The 21,400-nt window shown below is 40.1% G+C and overlaps 1 non-coding gene across 1 annotated transcript; it reads right to left on the bottom strand.

The window, feature by feature from the left end:
* Window positions 1–3,046: 3,046 nt before the first annotated feature.
* On the bottom strand, window positions 3,047–3,238 carry LOC123729609 (U2 spliceosomal RNA). Its single transcript, XR_006761258.1, has one exon. It is a non-coding gene; the product is annotated as a U2 spliceosomal RNA (small nuclear RNA).
* Between the last annotated feature and the right edge of the window lie 18,162 nt (window positions 3,239–21,400).

Below are 21,400 nucleotides of genomic sequence, written 5' to 3'. Positions count from 1 at the left end.
TTTTGGACCAAACCAACATTTGTTATTGAAGTAGCAGTCCTGGGAGTGCATTCTGACGAAGACAACAAAGGTAATGAAACTTTTGTAATAGTAAATCGGAGTTTGATCAGGGCTAAACTTGGTCGGTGTCTAAATGGCTAGCCGTGATGGCTGGGCTATCTACTGAGAATATTGCAAAATGTGCTTTCACCGAAAAGCTATTTTAAAATCGGACATATCGAGTCTCTCGCATAACAGATGGCATTTCTGATCAGTACCAGGCTGTCCGTGATCTTCCTTATGGGAACGGCACAGGTTTGGTCCGGGTGGATCATCTCCCCTAAAACAGAAGACATTCTGAGTGTTAGAACCTTAGTAAAAAGTTTAGTCAAAATTTAAAAGGGTATTCGGTCTCCAGTTTATCATGTCAGTCCTGTTGTTTTTCTTATATAAAGAGTCATGATCCCTACTCTGAACAACTTGACAAACTCCCTGACAGTTTTAAAGTCAGTAAAGACAGAAGTTCTCTGGCATATGCCAAACGTCCTGCACGGTGTTGGGCTGTAAGCACAACCCCCACCTGTGGACGTCGGGCCCTCATACCACCCTCATGGAGTCTGTTTCTGACCGTTTGAGCAGACACATGCACATTTGTGGCCTGCTGGAGGTCATTTTGCAGAGCTCTGGCAGTGCTCCTCCTGCTCCTCCTTGCAGAAAGGTGGAGGTAGCAGTCCTGCTACTGGGTTGTTGCCCTCCTACGGCCTCCTCCAGGTCTCCTGATGTACTGGCCTGTCTCCTGCTAGCGCCTCCATGCTCTGGACACTACGCTGACAGACACAGCAAACCTTCTTGTCACAGCTCGCATTGATGTGCCATCCTGGATGAGCTATACTACCTGAGCCACTTGTGTGGGTTGTAGACTCCGTCTCATGCTACCACTAGAGTGAAAGTACCGCCAGCATTCAAAAGTGACCAAAACATCAGCCAGGAAGCAAAGGAACTGAGAAGTGGTCTGTGGTCCCCACCTGCAGAACCACTCCTTTATTGGGGGTGTCTTGCTAATTGCCTATAATTTCCACCTGTTGTCTATTCCATTTGCACAACAGCATGTGACATTTATTGTCAATCAGTGTTGCTTCCTAAGTGGACAGTTTGATTTCACAGACGTGTGATTGACTTGGAGTTACATTGTGTTGTTTAAGTGTTCCCTTTATTTTTTTGAGCAGTGTATAATTTTCTACCTCGAGGTTCAGCAGGTGCATAAATGTTCAAACGAAACTTCACCTCCCTTCCAGTCTGCATCAACAACTAAAACCCTCCCCTGTATGACAGAAGGAAAAAAACACCACACAAAAGTCCCTATCCCCAAACAAAATCTCCACACCAGAGGAGTGCACCCGCCCATCCCCCATCTGGACTCTCCCTTCACCCACCCCCTTGAAAAAACACAAACATTCCCCATGTCCCTTAAATGAACCTCTTGTAAAAAAACAAACCTGGAAGAAGACACAGGAAAGGTACTGAAACACCCTTCTTCCCCATATCCCTTAATCCCCTTACATTCACTGTTGTTACTGTGAACAGTGCCATACAAAAGAAGGAACTAAACAAGATCGCCCAGCATCTCCATACAGTCTGTCAGATAGGAGCCTCCCCCATCCCGCAGCCACTCACCCCTTCCAAGTACAGGTCACTGTTTGGCGTGCCTGGCGCCACGAAAGAGCGTTCAGGGCTGGAAAAGGAGTCCACATAGGTTGGTACCTGTCCACAGACCTGCAATGCTTGAACAGGACTGGAAGAGTGGTCTCCCCCGGACAGTACCTTTGCACAGTCCATTGATGCCTTCTCAGGATTGGTGTCCATCTCCGAGGTGCCTGTCCCAGGAAGCGCAGGAACCAAACAGGACCCCTGGACCTGATACCCAGACCCCCCCCCCCCCCACCGAGGCTTCAGAGGCCGCCAGCGCAAGAACCTTCAAAACAACTGGATCCTGGGTCTCAGCCCCCCACATCTGACCCTTCATCCCCGGTATCAGGGTTCAGCACTGTAAACCGGTTGGAGATGGTCACCGATGGCCTCCTGTGCTCTTCCACCGCCACCCGGTCAGTGACCCTCCTCCTCTTCTTCCTTTTCCCCTTGTACACCCTCCCGGACTCTCCATTGTCCTAAGATGCCGATCCAGTCGACCCGCTAGCCGAAGACGACCTCATCTTCCACGAAAGGGTTCGGGTAGCCGAGTTGTCTGACATCTCACTCAGCAGACAATCCTCCCAGGCTCCGGTCAGCAGCTCCATCTCCTCCATAGTCCCCTTCGGATGGACCTCCATTACTGCACTTAACCCTTTCGCCACCTCCGCTGCTGCCACTCGAACTTCCTTAAGAACCTCTTCTATTGGCCGGAGAGGAGAGCCTGCAGCACCTATCTCGAGGCCATCACCGGTTGCCGTTGTCTATTTGGGCAGTCTTTAAACAAGTGGCCCTGCTTCCTACAGCCATTGCAGACTCGAGCCTACCTGCAGTTGGCTGCGCCTTGACCTGGTTTCCCACAGTTTCTGCACTTCAGCAGGTTGCACCCAGTGGCCAAATGACCGAAGCTACGGCAGTGTCTCCAAAAACTTGGTTGGCCTGAATAAAACGGGTAACCCCGGTCCGCTCCAATGGAGAAATAGGCTGGTGGGTGAACCAACTTATCGACTCCTTCCGGATCCCTGTTCAGTGTGACACGGAACTGTCTCCTCCCTGACCAGATTCCGTAGGTACCGTACCCCAGGACTCACTTCCCCAAACCGGCCTAGGAAAGCCCCGATTCTGTCATCCCCCACATAGGGATTGTAAATGTGCACGGTGATGATCTTTAAATCCAACTGGCACAACGGGAAAATCTAAAAGTTTGAGAACGGCACACTTGGCTGCCTTCTCTTTGCAGGTAAAATGGAGGGAAACGGGGGACCCCATGAAGGGCGCTTCACCCTTCTTTCACTTTGGATGTTTCTTCTTTTTTCTTTCCCTCTTCTTCTGCTAGCTGTTCACATAGCTTTGTGTATTTTTTTCCTTGACAATGGGAGAAAAGTGTTGCACCGTTCCCGGAGGTACTGTAATACCGGGTTGATGCATGGAGCAGACGGAGCAAGCCCCATTTCCGACTCCATATTAAATGGATTTTTCGCACAGGGTCCCCCAATGGGAGACATATCAGATATTAAACTGATAAGAACAGATTTTTTATGTAATTGCTCTCCTGAATGTATATTAAAGGCATGGGATATATATCACATATACATGGTATATTTTACAACAGTGATTGAAAGGATATCAAACATAGTCAGTGTCAATCAGTCCGAGTACCTACAGAATGATTCTGGGTTATGGTAGATGCCTGTGGAGTAGAGATGAGTGTCAGAATCAGTACAAGCTAAATGCCTATGGTTAGCATGGTCTATGAACAAGGTGTGTATAGAGTATGATATAATCATGAGTGAATGTATCTTACCGGGCTCAGCTCGCTATTGTCAGTTTCTATACCACTCTCCTCTGACATCATTACAGTTCAGAAATGCACAATTGCTTGAGTTAAGGAGATCGAGGTCTATGATTGGCTGTTAATCTCTTACATCTAGACGTTCCGCTAGCGGAACACCAGCTCCAATATCCAATGATAGGCGTGGCACGAATTACAAATTCCTCATAAATACAAAAACATCCATTTTTCAAACATATGACTATTTCACAGCATTTTAAAGACAGGACTCTCCTTTATCTAACCACACTGTCCGATTTCAAAAAGGCTTTACAGCGAAAGCAAAACATTAGTTTATGTCAGCAGAGTACCCAGCCAGAAATAATCAGACACCCATTTTTCAAGCTAGCATATAATGTCACAAAAACAAAACCACAGCTAAATGCAGCACTAACCTTTGATCTTCATCAGATGACACGCCTAGGACATTATGTTATACAATACATGCATGTTTTGTTCAATCAAGTTCAGATTTATATAAAAAAAACAGCTTTTTACATTAGCATGTGACGTTCAGAAATAGCATTCCCACCGAACACTTCCGGTGAATTTACTAAATTACTCACGATAAACGTTCACAAAAAACATAACAATTATTTTAAGAATTATAGATACAGAACTCCTTTATGCAATCGCGGTGTCCGATTTTAAAATAGCTTTTCGGTGAAAGCACATTTTGCAATATTCTGAGTAGATAGCCCAGCCATCATGGCTAGCTATTTTGACACCCACCAAGTTTGGTACTCACCAAACTCAGATTTACTATAAGAAAAATTGGATTACCTTTGCTGTTCTTCATTTACATTACATTTACATTTAAGTCATTTAGCAGACGCTCTTATCCAGAGCGACTTACAAATTGGTGCATTCACCTTATGATATCCAGTGGAACAACCACTTTACAATAGTGCATCTAAATCTTTTAAGGGGGGGGGGGGGGGTAGAAGGATTACTTTATCCTATCCTAGGTATTCCTTAAAGAGGTGGGGTTTCAGGTGTCTCCGGAAGGTGGTGATTGACTCGGCTGTCCTGGTGTCGTGAGGGAGCTTGTTCCACCATTGGGGTGCCAGAGCAGCGAACAGTTTTGACTGGGCTGAGCGGGAACTGTGCTTCCTCAGAGGTAGGGAGGCCAGCAGGCCAGAGGTGGATGAATGCAGTGCCCTTGTTTGGGTGTAGGGCCTGATCAGAACCTGAAGGTTGGAGGTGCCGTTCCCTTCACAGCTCCGTTGGCAATCACCATGGTCTTGTAGCGGATGCGAGCTTCAACTGGAAGCCAGTGGAGAGAGCGGAGGAGCGGGGTGACGTGAGAGTACTTGGGAAGGTTGAACACCAGACGTCAGAATGCACTCCCAGGACTTCTACTTCAATAACAAATGTTGGTTTGGTTCCAAATAATCCATAGTTATATCCAAATAGCGGCGTTTTGTTGTGCGTTCAAGACACTATCCGAAGGGTAACTAGAATATGCATATAAGTATTGGCTTTGGATAGAAAACACCCTAAAGTTTCTAAAACTGTTTGAATGGTGTCTGTGAGTATAACAGAACTCATTTGGCAGGCCAAAACCTGAGAAGATAACATGCAGGAAGTGGCCTGTCTGACAAGTTGTTGTTCATCTTGGCTCTTTTTATTGAAGACTGAGGATCATTGCTATAACGTGACACTTCCTACGGCTCCCATAGGCTCTCAGAGCCCGGGAAAAAGCGGAATGATATCGAGGCAGCCTCTGGCTGAAACACATTATCGCGTTTGGCAAGTGGCCGATCAGAGTACTATGGGCTTAGGCGCGTGCCCGAGTCGACCCCATTCTTTATTTTCTTTCGTCTGTTTACCTAAACGCAGATTCCCGGTCGGAATATTATCGCTTTTTTACGAGAAAAATTGCATAAAAATTGATTTTAAACAGCGGTTGACATGCTTCGAAGTACGGTAATGGAATATTTAGAATTTTTTTGTCACGAAATGCGCCATGCTCGTCACCCTTATTTACCCTTTCGGATAGTGTCTTGAACGCACAAACAAAACGCCGCTATTTGGATATAACAATGGATTATTTGGGACCAAACCAACATTTGTTATTGAAGTAGAAGTCCTGGGACTGCATTCTGATGAAGAACAGCAAAGGTAATAACATTTTTCTTATAGTAAATCTGACTTTGGTGAGTGCTAAACTTGCTGGGTGTCTAAATAGCTAGCCCTGTGATGTCGGGCTATCTACTGAGAATATTGCAAAATGTGCTTTCACCAAAAAGCTATTTTAAAATCGGACATATCGAGTGCATAGAGGAGTTCTGTATCTATAATTCTTAAAATAATTGTTATGTTTTTTGTGAACGTTTATCGTGAGTAATTTAGTAAATTCACCGGCAGTGTTCGGTGGGAATGCTAGTCACATGCTAGTCACATGCTAATGTAAAAAGCTGTTTTTTGATATAAATATGAACTTGATTGAACAAATCTTGCATGTATTGTATAACATAATGTCCTAGGGTTGTCATCTGATGAAGATCATCAAAGGTTAGTGCTGCATTTAGCTTTTGTTTGGGTTTATGTGACATTATATGCTAGCTTGAAAAATGGGTGTCTGATTATTTCTGGCTGGGTACTCTGCTGACATAATCTAATGTTTTGCTTTCGTTGTAAAGCCTTTTTGAAATCGGACAGTGTGGTTAGATTAACAAGAGTATTGTATTTAAAATGGTGTAAAATAGTCATATGTTTGAAAAATTGAAATTTTTGCATTTTTGAGGTATTTAAATAACGCGCCACGGGATTACACTGGCTGTTGAGTAGGCAGGCGTCCCACCACTCAGGTTTTTGCCTGCCATATGAGTTCTGTTATACTCACAGACACCATTCAAACAGTTTTAGAAACTTTAGGGTGTTTTCTATCCAAAGCCAATAATTATATGCATATTCTAGTTACTGGGCAGGAGTAGTAACCAGATTAAATCGGGTACGTTTTTCCCTGGCTTCCCTGTGGCTCAGTTGGTAGAGCATGGTGTTTGCAACGCCAGGGTTGTGGGTTCGATTCCCACGGGGGGCCAGTACAAAAAAAAAAATATATATATATATATATATAAAAAAATGCATTAAATGAAATGTATGCATTCACTACTGTAAGTCGCTCTGGATAAGAGCGTCTGCTAAATGGCTAAAATGTAAATGTAAAATGTTTTTTATCCAGCCGTGAAAATACTGCCCCCTAGCAATAACAGGTTAAAATCAATTTTTATGCCATTTTTCTCATAAAAAAAGCGATAATATTCCGACCGGGAATCTGCGTTTAGGTAAACAGACAAAGGAAAACAAAGCATTCGGTCGAAGCGGGCACGCGCCTAAGCCCATAGTACTCTGAGTGGCCACTTGCCAAAAGCGATAAAGTGTTTCAGCCAGAGCCTGCCTCGATATCGTTCAACGTTTTCCCGGGCTCTGAGACCCTATGGAAGACGTAGGAAGTGTCACGTTATTGCACAGATCCTGAGTCTTCAATAAAAAGAGCCAAGATGAAACACTACTTCTCAGACAGGCCACTTCCTGCTTGAAATCTTCTCAGGTTTTGGCCTGCCATATGAGTTCTGTTATACTCACAGACACCATTCAAACAGTTTTAGAAACTTTGGAGTGTTTTCTATCCAAAGCCAATAATTATATGCATATTCTCGTTACTGGGCAGAAGTAGTAACCAGATTAAATCGGGTACGTTTTTTATCCAGCCGTGTCAATACTGCCCCCTAGCCCTAACAGGTTAACCTGTTATGGACAGACGTTCCGCTAGCCTCACCAATATCCAATGGTATAGCGTGGCGCGAAATACAAACACCTCAAAAATGCTATAACTTCAATTTCTCAAACATATGACTATTTTACACCATTTTAAATATAAGACTCTCGTTAATCTCACCACACTGTCCGATTTCAAAAAGGCTTTACAGCGAAAGCAAAACATTAGATTATGTCAGGAGAGTACCCTCCCAAAAATAATCACACAGCCATTTTCAAAGCAAGCATATATGTCATAAAAACCAAAACCACAGCTAAATGCGGCACTAACCTTTGATGATCTTCATCAGATGACAACCCTAGGACATTATGTTATACAATACATGCATGTTTTGTTCAATCAAGTTCATATTTATATCAAAAACCAGCTTTTTACATTAGCATGTGATGTTCAGAACTAGCATACCCACCGCAAACTTCCGGTGAATTTACTAAATTACTAACGATAAACGTTCACAAAAAACATAACAATTATTTTAATTATAGATACAGAACTCCTTTATGCAATCGCAGTGTCCGATTTTAAAATAGCTTTTCAGTGAAAGCACATTTTGCAATATTCTGAGTAGATAGCCCGGTCATCATGGCTAGCTATTTTGACACCCACCAAGTTTGGGGCTCACTAAATTAAGAATTACTCTTTGAAAAATTGGATTACCTTTGCTGTTCTTCGTCAGAATGCACTCCCAGGACTTCTACTTCAACAACAAATGTTGTTTTGGTTCCAAATAATCCATAGTTATATTCAATTAGCTCCGTTTTGTTCGTGCGTTCAGGTCACTATCCGAAGGGTGACGCGCGAGCGCATTTCGTGACCAAAATTTTCAAAATATTCCATTACCGTACTTAGAAGCATGTCAAACGCTGTTTAAAATCAGTTTTTATGCTATTTGTTTCATAAAATAGCGATAATATTCCAACCGGGCAACGTTATATTCATTCAAAGGCTGAAAGAAAAAAATGGAGTAGTCTCGTGAATGCGCATCTCCAGTATCACTGTCCCCAGGCTGACCACTTACAAATTCTGCTGCTGTTCTTTGCCCAGAGACAGCAGACACCCCATTCCACTTTCTGGCGGCTTTAGAGAGCCAATGGAAGCCTTAGAAAATGTCACGTTACAGCACAGATGCTGTATTTTTGATAGAGATGCAACAGAAGGACAACAAATTGTCAAATTGTTATACACAGACACCATTCAAACATTTTTTGAAACTTTTTAGAGTGTTTTTTATCCAAATCTACTAATTTATTAACTAATCTACTAATTATATGCATATTCTAGTTTCTGGGCAGGAGTAGTAACCAGATTAAATCGGGTACGTTTTTTATCTGGCCGTGAAAATACTGCCCCCTATCCCAAAGAAGTTAAGGATAGCCACCAGAGGCTCAACCGACAAACAATACAAGGCCGCAGACACCGGGCACCCTTGCCTCACCGACCTCTCCAAGGGGAAAGCATCAGTAAGTAACCCGTTACATTTAACTCTACTAACAGCAGCACCATATAATAACTGTATCCAGGCCACTAGTCTACTTCCAAAGCCAAAAGTTTGTAGAGTTTGCAGTAGAAAATAATGTTCTACTCTATCAAAAGCCTTATTTAAATCAAGGCTCAATACTACACCTCCCTCAACATTCATATGTCTGATAACATCTCTTAAAGTGCATATTATGTCCCCACCAGGAACACTATAAGCCTGTGTCTCTGAAATAATATTTCCCATTACTTCATTCATTCTGTTAGCCAGTAATTTAGTTAAAATCTTGTAGTCTGCATTTAAAATAGATAATGGCCTAAAATGTTCTAATCTTTTCCTACTCCCCTTGTTTTTATACACAATAGTTATTAAGCCGGTAGCCAACGACTCCGGGACTTCCTGATATTGCTCCATGTGATTTTACACTTCTAATAAAACAGGTGCCAATATATCCACAAATGTTTTATAAAACTCACTTGTCAAGCCATCAGAGCCAGGGCAAAATCGCCTCCCGTACCTCTGTATCAGACATAATTCTTTCATCCTCTGATATTCTGGCATCTACATAGCTCAACACTTCTTCTTCTTGATCAGTGCATTGTTTTTTTAATAGATCACGAAAAAAAACTTCTATTGTATCTAAAATACCAACAATATCATTAACTGTCTCCCCCCTTCCATTCTCTATCTCTATAATATCATTTCTCGCTTGCTTCTTCTTTTCTAAACCCAAAAAGGAGGTACATTTCTCCCCTTCCAGTGCATACTGTACTCTGCTTCTTACAATAGCCCCCATACACTTTTTCTTTTCAAATTCATTTACATCAGCTTGAGCTTGAATTAAATCAGTTATATCATAATCCTTCTCTGTCTCCGCTCTCTCAAGTTCAATATTAAGCTTCCTGCACAACTCAATACCCTCTCTCTTTAAAATAGTTTCTCCGACTGGCATATTTAATACTCACATTTTTTATCGTATCTTTGAGCTTCTCCCACCACCCTCCAATATTAACATGTTTAAACAGATTATTTAATTCATTATTAATACATCTACAAATTAAATCAATATATTTATCCTCTTTAAAACCTCTTGAGGATACCGTAGGATAGGGGGCGCCACAGCGCATTTTGAAAAAAAATCGTTCCCATTTTCAACGGCCTACTAATCAAACTCAGAAGATAGGGCATGCATATACTTATTATATATGGATAGAAAACACTCTAAAGTTTCTAAAACTGTTTGAATGGTGTCTGTGAGTATAACAGAACTCAAATGGCAGTCAAAACCCCGAGACCGATTGAAACAGGAAGTGGAATTCTGAATTGTGGACTTGACTTCTCATCTTTCCTTATTAATCACACCGTTAACCATGGTTCAGTGAGCACTTCCTATTGCTTCCACTAGATGTCGCCAGTCCTTTCACAGTGGTTTGAGCCTTATAGAGTCAAAACTCAGTGAATGACACGAGTTTGAAATTGGTCACAGGGGATGGGCCATCACCATTATGACGCCGGCGGCCATGTCTGCCCCCACCTTTGGATACGGTTTTAAAGGCCATGACATCATCCCCCTCGAATCTTATTGGCTCTCTTGGTGTTAGAGGCCCTGAAGATTTATTTTATACAACGTTTGACATGTTTGAACGAACCTACATGCGCGAGCATTGCATTTATTATGAACTTCAGAGCTGCGCTTGGAGAGAGCCATAGGACGCGCTACCAACATCAGGCTAATGGAACGTGAAGTATGGACTTTTTGACCGAAAATACATCTGTTGTGGACCTGGGATGCTTTCTGATGAAGACAACTAAAGGTAGGCGATTATTGACAATATTATAGAAGATAAGACGTGACATGAGATTCTTTCCAAGATGGCGCCGAGCTCTGTATATTAGCTAATTTTCTGAGTATCGCATCTCCTTTTATCGCAAAGTGTGATTACCCAGTAAAGTTAATTTAAAATCTGGTATGACGGGTGTTCTCAAGAGATATTCATCTATAAATGTTAGATTGACAATATACATTTAAAAAATCGTTATAGTATAGCAATTTAGGGAAATGTAGCATTGTTTACCGGGACACTTTTGAGGGGAAATTATGTAGTCAACGTCAGACAGAGATGTAAAATGCTGTTTTTATATATAAATATGACCTTTATTGAACAAAAGAATGCATGCATTGTATAACATGATGTCCTAGGGGTGCCATCTGATGAAGTTTGTAAAAGGTTAGTGCTGCATTTAGCTGTTTTTTGATTATATGTGATGCAAGTGGTTGGTCGGAAAATGGCTATGAAGCTGCTTTTTACGATGGACTCATCTAATATAATCTAATGATTTGCTTTTCCTGTAAAACCTTTTTGAAATCGGACGACGTGGGTCGATTCAGGAGAGGTGTATCTATAAAAAAAATATATATATATTATATATATATTTTTTTAATTATGATATTTTTTTAATGCTAATTGGCGATATGATTTTTCGCTGGATTTTGATCCCGCTAACGGGATCAGACGCTGAAGAGTTAAGCAAGCCAGCATTTAAACACCAAACCCTACCACCCCTACCAGCCACCCTAGGACCCAACATAAATCTTAGTGACGCATGACCACTCAAAGAATTAAACTCATACAAAACATCATGTATATATTGTACTACATCCTCAGCAGCCAAACAAATCAATCCTACACTGCTTGATCTCATTTAGTACAATCTGCCTTCTGGAGAACCCTCTCCTAAAAGGGTACAGTTCACACCACACATCCCTTCGTTTTTGTTCATGCAAGACTCTCCTTGAAGTGTCCGAACGAAACTTTGTACTTTTAGAAACATCTCATTTTGTTTAAATCTCCTACAATTATACAATTTCCCACACACAATTGACTGAGCATTTTAAAGAACATAGCCCTATCAGACTCAACATTTGGCGCATAAACATTAATTAATCTATACACCACTTCACAATAACTAAATTCAATTACAATCAGACGTCCATTATAACCCATTTTAATTTCCCTAACATCATCTACCCTGTCCCTCCTTAGTAAGATAGCCACCCCACATGCATCTCTTTCCCCATGACTTACATAAATAGGCTCTCTCCAATATTTACTAACATTACTCATTTTCTTATCAGACCATTTAGTTTCTTGTAGACAAATAATATCTGCATTAGTTAAAGCCAGCACCTTCTCAAACTTTGACATCACACCCAACCCCTGTGCGTTCAAAGAGAGTACACTCAGCATAAATATAGGGAACAAAGACCTTACCCACATTGCGCCTTTCATTTAATATCAGCATTCCTCATCTTCTTAACACACTTTTTTCCCCCTAATTTAGTGGACAACTGCTTAGAGCGTAAAATCTCCAATTCACCCATGTCTATATCTTCATCAGACATCCTTTGACTTGAGGAGGGAGTTTGAGTTAGCCCAGTCACTGATTCACAGTCCACTGCCCACTTCTCAGCCTCAAGAGGTCTCCCACTACCAGGGTTTCTTTTGCAAGAATTAAGAACAGGCTTCGACAGCTGTGAGGCCGTCTGGGCCTCTTCCTCTCCCACAATAGTAACCATCTCCTTAGGCAACTGAGCCAGGTCTATATCCACATCATCCAGGCTTGGCCCCAAAGGAGTCTCACATGCCACTTCATCTGCACATGATCTCAGTGTGGGCTCAACTACATCCGGGCTCAATTCCACCTCAGTGTCCTCCATCTCTTCCTCCACCCTCTCACTCACCCCCTCCTCTTCGGAAAACTTATCAGGCTCGCTGTCATCCACCAAATTAAGGGTGCAAATACATGTCTCCTTTCCACACTCTCTACATTTTCTGTCACGCAAGTGTCATTCTTGTGCATAATGTCCCTGTTCCCCACATCTCCTGCATGTAAACTCCTGGCACTCTCTCAGTACATGCCCAGGCTGAATACACAGTCTACACACCTTGACCTGTTTATCATAGATTACTCTAAAGTACTCCGCCCCCCCAAAGTCTCAAATTTTGTTGAATAAGGCAACGACTGAACAGTGTCCGTAAACTTCACCTTTCAAAACCGTGTGCCATCGACGATATCAGTGCCTGGCCAAACTCTCCGCTTAATCTTGGAGACCGCAGCCACACCCCAGCTGTTCAGCTTCGCATGGATTTCATCATCCGAAATATACGCTGGCAAGTTCATAAATGACACCACCAGCTCATCATTCACCAAGTCCTTCGCCATGATCCGTGAATTTTTTATTTTAAACCCATCCATTAGTCTCTTTTACCTTTGTATGGCTCATCGTTATTTCATATTTCTGGTTCGCTTTAAAGCGGCAGCCCACCACAGATCTGCACACTTCCTTAATTCCACGTAGTAATTCCATCATTGTGATTTTCTCCTCACCCACAATCTCCACTGCCAATGTCAGATGCCTCTCACATCTCTTTTCCATTCCAGTAGTCGATGCCATTATGTCCTTCCAAAAAAGATATAGCAAAAAACACTAATACAAAAGCTGTCACCCCACCAGCCAGGCTGAAGGGGTTAACCAAAATAAAGAAAAACAGAAGAAACATGTATAAATGCACTCACTTTCCTTATCTTAGTAACTAGAAAAACACACCCTCTCTACAAACACTCCTCTCTCCAGAACTTTCCAACCTGAAACACAAACTTCCTGTATCCACAAGATGGCGTACCCAGGCTAGTATGGCCGTAAGCGAGAGAACATCTCTTGGTACACCATATAAAGTCAGTGAGTCTGATAAACAGACATTGCATTTTCACCAATTAGATAAGCAGCTTCAACTTTGGGTCACTCAAAAAGTGGAAGAAATTACATATACTGTTGCCATCACTTTGTAGCCATCACTTTGTAGCACAGATAGTTGGATAAAATACAAAAAAATCTTGCTTACATACCACAGCGAGGGCACATATTTCAGCCTTGTGGCAAAAAACGGACAAACACACGGCAATCAGACACCAATCCAGTTCCACTCACCAGCTTTATTTCCTTTCATCATTTGAACAGGGCGAGGGAGCACAAAGCCCACACAAGCTGCAATCAGCAACAATATTTGTATTTGTTTTATAAATACAAGGCAGATGCTAACTGACAACACAAGGAACTTTAATCCTATTAAATGGGCAGGGGAGACTAGCCCATGCAAGCTGCAATTAGTCAAATTAACATTCAGCTTTAAATGATTACTACAAGGCAGTGTTGCTGATGAAATAATGCAAGAGCACACCCTAGTGGACAAAATGCTTACAGCACCTGGTATACCCAGGCGGTCTCCCATCCAAGTAGTTACCAGGCCCGACCCTGCTTAACTTCCGAGATCAGATGAGATCGGGCGTACCTTTTTTTTCTTCTCTCTTTTATTATGAAAAAAACACAATATTTACATCATTCAGTCAGTAATAAATAAATAAGAATAAACAATTCACCCTTTTACGAAATCAGAATAATAAAATTAAATAAAACCAATTAAAATTAAAAACACAATCATGCTCTAAAACCAATCAATAAATAAATACAATTTTTCCATTCGGCTCAATTTCAATAAAAGTACTCCCCCACACAAACAATTTTTCAAAATTACATCCACCATATTTTTATATTACCTCTATATCTTTCTCTAAAATACTCCTAAAAAGAGCCTCCACACTCACAATTTTCTCTTCATAATGACCTAAATTCCGTCTTAGTCTTATAGCATATCTGGCATGACTAAGAACAAAATTCATCAAATTAAAATTAAAAACTTTACTTTTCCCAGTTAAACCAAAAAGAAACAACCTCCTCCACTCAACCCCAGCAGCAACCTCTTCTCCCCAATGTTTTACTAAAATCCCCTTTAATAAAAACTTATTAAACTTTTCTAAAGTGCACACAATTTTCCACCTCCGATCCACAAATATCACATTCCCTTTTAATATCCCTATTTATTTGATGTAAAACCATGTTCGTAAAAATCCTATTATGTTTCAATTTAAAATCATTATCTTCACATTCTATAGAAATATATTTAACATTTACATTTTTCCATATTGATTTCACATCTATATTTACAAACACCCTAGACCACACTTTTTCCGATGCAGGAGCTTTTATCTCTCTTAAAATACATTTTTCATAAACCTTTTTAACTTTTAAACCTGACAAATCATATTTCTTCCCATTACTTTCATAATATAAAACAGGTAAGCCCCTAGCTCTTTTAGCCACCTCTTTATTTATTAAAACACCCCACTCCCCAGGAAGACATCCTCATATTCTCTTATACATATTCTCCACAGTAGTTCTACTTATTTGATCATTTTCTTCAACCACATTATCAAATATTGCCTGACATGGAAGGAACCCAGGAATTACTTCATATATTATGTCACCTATCTGCCTCATCCCAGCCCTCATAAAATACTTAAGAAACAACATCTTATTATTATACTTTATCTTTGGATTTCAAAAAAATTGGCTGATTTAAAATATTTTCTAAAATGGTACAGTCATAATAAATATTTGGTAAAAACTCCCCCCAAGCCTCAAACAATTCTCTATAAAACAAAGGTATATTACCTAACATTTCCGTTTTTATACACATCAATAAACTATTGTCCCCCATCCTCCCAACCTCCTGCAAATACTCCTTAAAAATACTTTCCATCCATAATCTAATTCACCATATAAATATTTCCGTACCATTTTGACTCTAATTGCTGTTTTCCTCACATTTAAATCCACCAACTTCAAACCACCTCATAACCTGCAATCAAAGTTTTAAAAGCTATTTTCGCACCTTTCTCATCCCATAAAAAAGGAATGACAATCTTATTCATTTCAGATAAAACCCATTCTGGCATATCTAAAACATTCATTACATGAATAAAAATTGACATCAACAATGAATTTACTACAATTACTTTCCCTTTTCATTTCAAAGCCCTCCCCCTCCACATATGTACCACCTTCCTAATTTTGTTTATTACTCCACTCCATATCAGATCCCTAGCTTCCATTTCCTTCACCCCTAAAAACACTCCTAACACCTTAAAATAATCATTTACCACCTTAAAAGGAAAATTCCCCTCATTAATCTTCCCAACATACATGACTACTGACTTCTCCATATTAACCTTTGCGCCTGATGCTTGCTCATATACTTTAAAACACTCCATCACCCTTTTAACACTTCCCTCATCTCTAACTGTTATTGTGGTATCGTCTGCGTATTGATGAATTAAACTAAAACCTCCTTGCGAAGTCTCAACACAATTTATAAAATTACATTTTTTAAGGTATGCTGCTAAGGGTTCTACCGATAAAACAAACAATAACGCTGATAAAGGGCACCCCTGTCTCACAGATCCCAAGAATAAAATAATCTGTTAAAACCCCATTACATTTTACCCTACTTTTTGCCTTTCTATATAATAATTTTATCCATCCTATTATTCTATTACCAAACCCATATTTTTCCATTACCCTAAACATAAAATCATGTTCCACCCTATCAAAAGCTTTATTTAAATCTATACTTAAAACAATTCCCCCTATCTAATCGCTATTCATTTTATTTATCACATCTCTAATTGTAGTAATGGTATCGGCTATCTCTACCAGGCACACTATAATTCTGTGTAGGTGCTATAATATAATTTAAAACCATATTCATCCTATTTGCCAGTATCTTAGCTAAAATCTTATAATCCGAGTTTAATAAAATTATTGGCCTATAATTTTCCAGTTTCAATTTACTACCCTTATTTTTATATAAAATCGTTATCAGCCCTGTTACCATGGGTTCTGAAACAGTATTATTATCTTCCATATATTGATACACTTCCAATAAAATAGGTGCTAAAAAACTTTCATATATTTTATAAAACTCTGCAATTAGTCCATCTACTCCAAGACTTTTATTTACTTGTAAACCTTTAATCGCATCTTTAACTTCATCCACTTATCTTCCCATCACATATTTGCTTGTCCTCAACAACAATTTGCACATCCACACTACCTAAAATCTCCTTTATAAATCTCCTAAATAAATCCTTATAAAAATGTTGTACTGTTTCTAGTATCTCAACATAATCATTTACCACTTCACCCTTTACATTTTCAATCTCACTATTATATGTTCTCATCTGTTTAGTCTTCTCTAAACCAAGAAATAATGAAGTACATTTCTCCCCCTCCAAAACATACTTTGCCCTACTTCTAATAATTGCACCCTTACACTTATCTATTTCATATTTGCTCAATTGCGCCTTTAAATCGAAAAACCTTTCAATATTATAATTAGGTTCACTATCACATTTATTAATTTCTTCATTCAATTTTGCTCTTAAATCATTTTCTTCTCTTGTCATCCTACTCCTCTTCTTCCTTGCATATCTAATACTAAAAACGTTTATTTTTTCCTTAACATTTTCCCACCACTGGCACTTATCATTCCCTTTTTGCTTATCCTCCATTTCATATTCTATCAAAGACTTAAGTTGTTCCCCATATTCCTCATAACCTAAATACCCTACATTTATACACCATATTCCACCCCCTTTCCTTTCATTATCTAAACCCACCTAAAATGTTAAACCTGCATGATCACTAAAAGTTGTAAAAATATACTTAATATCCTTCCTAAAATTCTTTAACCCTTCTTTTACTAAAACCAGATTTATCCGTGTCTGTTTCAACTCCCCTAAAACCACCTGCCTTCTAGAAAAATCTCTCTTGTTTGGAGTTTCGTCCCTCCATATATCAATCAAACCTTTTTCAAACATAATCTTCCTTAAAAACCCCCTAGATACATCACTTCTAAAAATGTCTCCTCTTGTCATATCTAGTCTATCCATTTTAACATTAAAATCCCCAATTATAATACAGTTTCCCTTGCACCATTTCCCTAATTCTAAAAATAAATTCCATCGCTCTCTCTCATTATTAGGCGCATAAATATTTATAATCCTAAAAATCATACTCATATATTCAAAATCCAAAATTAAAATCCTCCCATTATTATCATTATATGTCTTCTTCACATTTTCTACTACATCCTTCTTTAATAAAATTGCGACCCCACTTACATTTACATTTTTACATTTTAGTCATTTAGCAGACACTCTTATCCAGAGTGACTTACAGTAGTGAATGCATACATTTAATTTTCATTTCATAATTTTTTTTTTTCTTTTCGTACTTTCTTTTCGACTTGAATTCCCCCTGCCATTGTTTACAAAAATAAAATCTCTCCATATTTTTTGAACTTCTAAAATACATACATTATCCCAATGTGTCTCTTGAATACATAAAATATCAGAATTCTTCATTTGTATTATTCTTTTAAATTTTCCCATTGTTCTCAAACCATTTGCATTTATTGACATTATGTTAACCATTCTAATAAATAATAAAATTATAAAACGTAATTTCATTATCCTCTACCTGTTGTACAGTTTCTTTCCTCTTCCATCCTTTCTCTCCCTCCCGCCGCCGCTTTTCTCTTCCTGTATCCACCCCTCGTTCTTTCTATCTTTTCCCCATCATCCGTATCCGATATCTCCTCCAAGTCCATTTCATCCAACCAACTCAACTTCTTTACTCCCACATCCGTTGTCCTCGATGCGTTCATCTCCATCTCTGGTATTGTCGTCATTGTGCTCCCCGTGTTCATCTCCGTCTCTGTTATTGTCGTCAAACTCAAACTCCTCTCCATTTCTTCACCCCCCGAGGTACTTGTTAGTGCTAAGCTTTCCACCAAAACCTGTGAGTCCCCCGTGCTTCCCCCCAGTCCACGCCCCACCTCCTGAAAACTCCATCTTCGTATTTCCTAATCCATACTGCTTCCTATTTCATTCGTCTTCTGTTCCATCTTCTCCCTTCTTCCTTTCTCCGTCTCTCCACCCTCCACCATGTCCTCTCCTCCATCTTCTTCTCCTTCTGGCGGCAATACAACTGCTTCCTCGAATAGTACTTGACTCCCCTCTTCAGCCATAACCTCTCCACAGTTGCACTCCTCCAATCTATTCTGCATCCGCCACAAAAAGTCCTTTCCTTCTCTCCGAAACATTCTCTCGCGTAATGGCCCTGCTTACCACACTTGAAGCATTCAGGGCAGTCTTTAACTATGTGCCCAGGTTGTATACACAATCGACAAACTCTGACCTGTTTATCATGAATTACCCTGAAATATTCTGCTCCCTCCAGCGTCTTAATTTTTGTAGAATATGGCAATGATTTAACTTTTTTGGTGAATTTTACCTTGCAAAATTGTGTCCCGTCTACCACCTCCGTTCCTGGCCAAACTCTCCTCCTCATCTCCAAGACAGCAGTTACTCCCCAGCTACTCAGCTTGTCCAGTCTCACTCTGTCTTCTATGTATACTGGGAGATTCATGAAAGATACTACCAATTCATTCACATTCATATCTCTCACCATGATCCTTGTCTCCTTTATCTTTAAATCATCCATTAGACGTTCTTTTCCTTTTCCGTTTCTCATCGTAATTTTATACTTTTTATCGCCTTTCATTCGGCATCCCACCACTTCTCCACACTTCTCCTTAATTACTCATAGGAGTTCCATTGTCGTCACCTTTTCTTCTCCCACCAACTCAATTGCCACCGTGTATTCTTTGCCATATTTCATTCCTCCTTTATCTTAATTTTTCTTCCGTTGCGCATTTTCGTTGTCCGTTTGTCGTTGCCATGTTGTCCGTCATAGTAAATCAAAAATGAAACCAAAAAACTCTCCCCCAAGCAGCAAAACTGCAAGGGGGAAAAACTAACCAAACCTAAACTTATTCAAATGCAAAAAAACATTTTTTTTAGAAACCCCCATAAAATATACAAAAATAGCTCTTGAGCAAACACTCTCAAGCAAACGCTCACTCACAGCTCAAACACTCGCACCTGTCATCACTTTTCAATCAGGAATAGCGCCCCCAGGCTGGTATGGCGAAAAGCAAGAGAACATCTCTTGGTACAACATATAAAGTTGTCATGACGTTGGCCTGTGGGTAAGGTTTATGACCCCCCCCCATAAATATCTTTCTCCCTTCCCCTCTCTTTCTGACCCTACTGAAGGACTGTTGAATAGCCTTTGTTAAATATAGAGAGTCTGGGAACATCAAACAAATGGGGAAAAGGAACCATATTTTGGTAATAAAACCAGTTGGAAATATGCTTTGGGACTTAACCTGTTAGGGCTAGGGGGCAGTATTGACACGGCTGGATAAAAAACATACCCGATTTAATCTGGTTACCACTCCTACCCAGTAACTAGAATATGCATATACTTATTACATATGGATAGAAAACACCCTAAAGTTTCTAAAACTGTTTGAATGGTGTCTGTGAGTATAACAGAACTCAAATGGCAGGTCAAAACCTGAGAGATTCCTTTACAGGAAGTGGCCTGTCTGACCATTTCTGGAACTTCTTTGCCATCTCTATCTTTTACTAAGGATCTCTGCTCTAACGTGACACTTCCTACGTCGTCCATAGGCGCTCAGAGCCCGGGAAAAACCTGAATGTCGTCATCCCAGCCCCAGGCTGAAACACATTATCGCCTTTCTCAAGTGGCCGATCAAGGGACTCTGGGCTTAGGCGCGTGACCTGACCGCCCCCGTCTTTGTGACACTGTCCGATTTCAAAAAGGCTTTACAACGAAAGCAAAACATTAGATTATGTCAGCAGAGTACCAAGCCAGAAATAATCAGACACCCATTTTTCAAGCCAGCATATAATGTCACCAAAACCCAGAAGACAGCTAAATGCAGCACTCACCTTTGATGATCTTCATCAGATGACAACCCTAGGACATTATGTTATACAATACATGCATGTTTTGTTCAATCAAGTTCATATTTATATCAAAAAACAGCTTTTTACATTAGCATGTGACGTTCAGAACTAGCATACCCCCCGCAAACTTCCGGGGAATTCGCTAACATTTTACTAAATTACTCACGATAAACGTTCACAAAAAGCATAACAATTATTTTAAGAATTATAGATACAGACCTCCTCTATGCACTCGATATGTCCGATTTTAAAATAGCTTTTTGGTGAAAGCACATTTTGCAATATTCTAAGTACATAGCCCAGGCATCACGGGCTCGCTATTTAGACACCCGGCAAGTTTAGCACTCACCATAATCATATTTACTATTATAAAAGTTTGATTACCTTTTGTTTTCTTCGTCAGAATACACACCCAGGAATGCTACTTCAATAACAAATGTTGGTTTGGTCCAAAATAATCCATTGTTATATCCGAATAGCGGCGTTTTGTTCGTGCGTTCCAGACACTATCCGAAATAGTAAAGAAGTGTCGCGCGCATGGCGCAATTCGTGACAATAAAATTCTAAGTATTCCATTACCGTACTTCGAAGCATGTCAACCGCTGTTTAAAATCAATTTTTACGACATTTTTCTCGTAGAAAAGCGATAATATTCCGACAGGGAATCTCCTTTTCGGCAAACAGAGGAAAAAATCCCAAAGGCGGGGGGCGGTCGGGGTCACGCGCATAAGCCAGTGTCCCTTGATCGGCGACTTGAGAAAGGCGATAATGTGTTTCAGCCTGGGGCTGGAATGACGACATTCTGTTTTTTCCCGGGCTCTGAGCGCCTATGGACGACGTGGGA

The sequence above is a fragment of the Salmo salar genome, chromosome 21 (genome assembly GCF_965601325.2).
Source record: "Salmo salar chromosome 21, fSalSal1, whole genome shotgun sequence".
NCBI lineage: Eukaryota > Metazoa > Chordata > Actinopteri > Salmoniformes > Salmonidae > Salmo > Salmo salar.
Note: the sequence above shows the minus strand (reverse complement) of the source record. Positions and strands in the feature narration are given on the sequence as shown.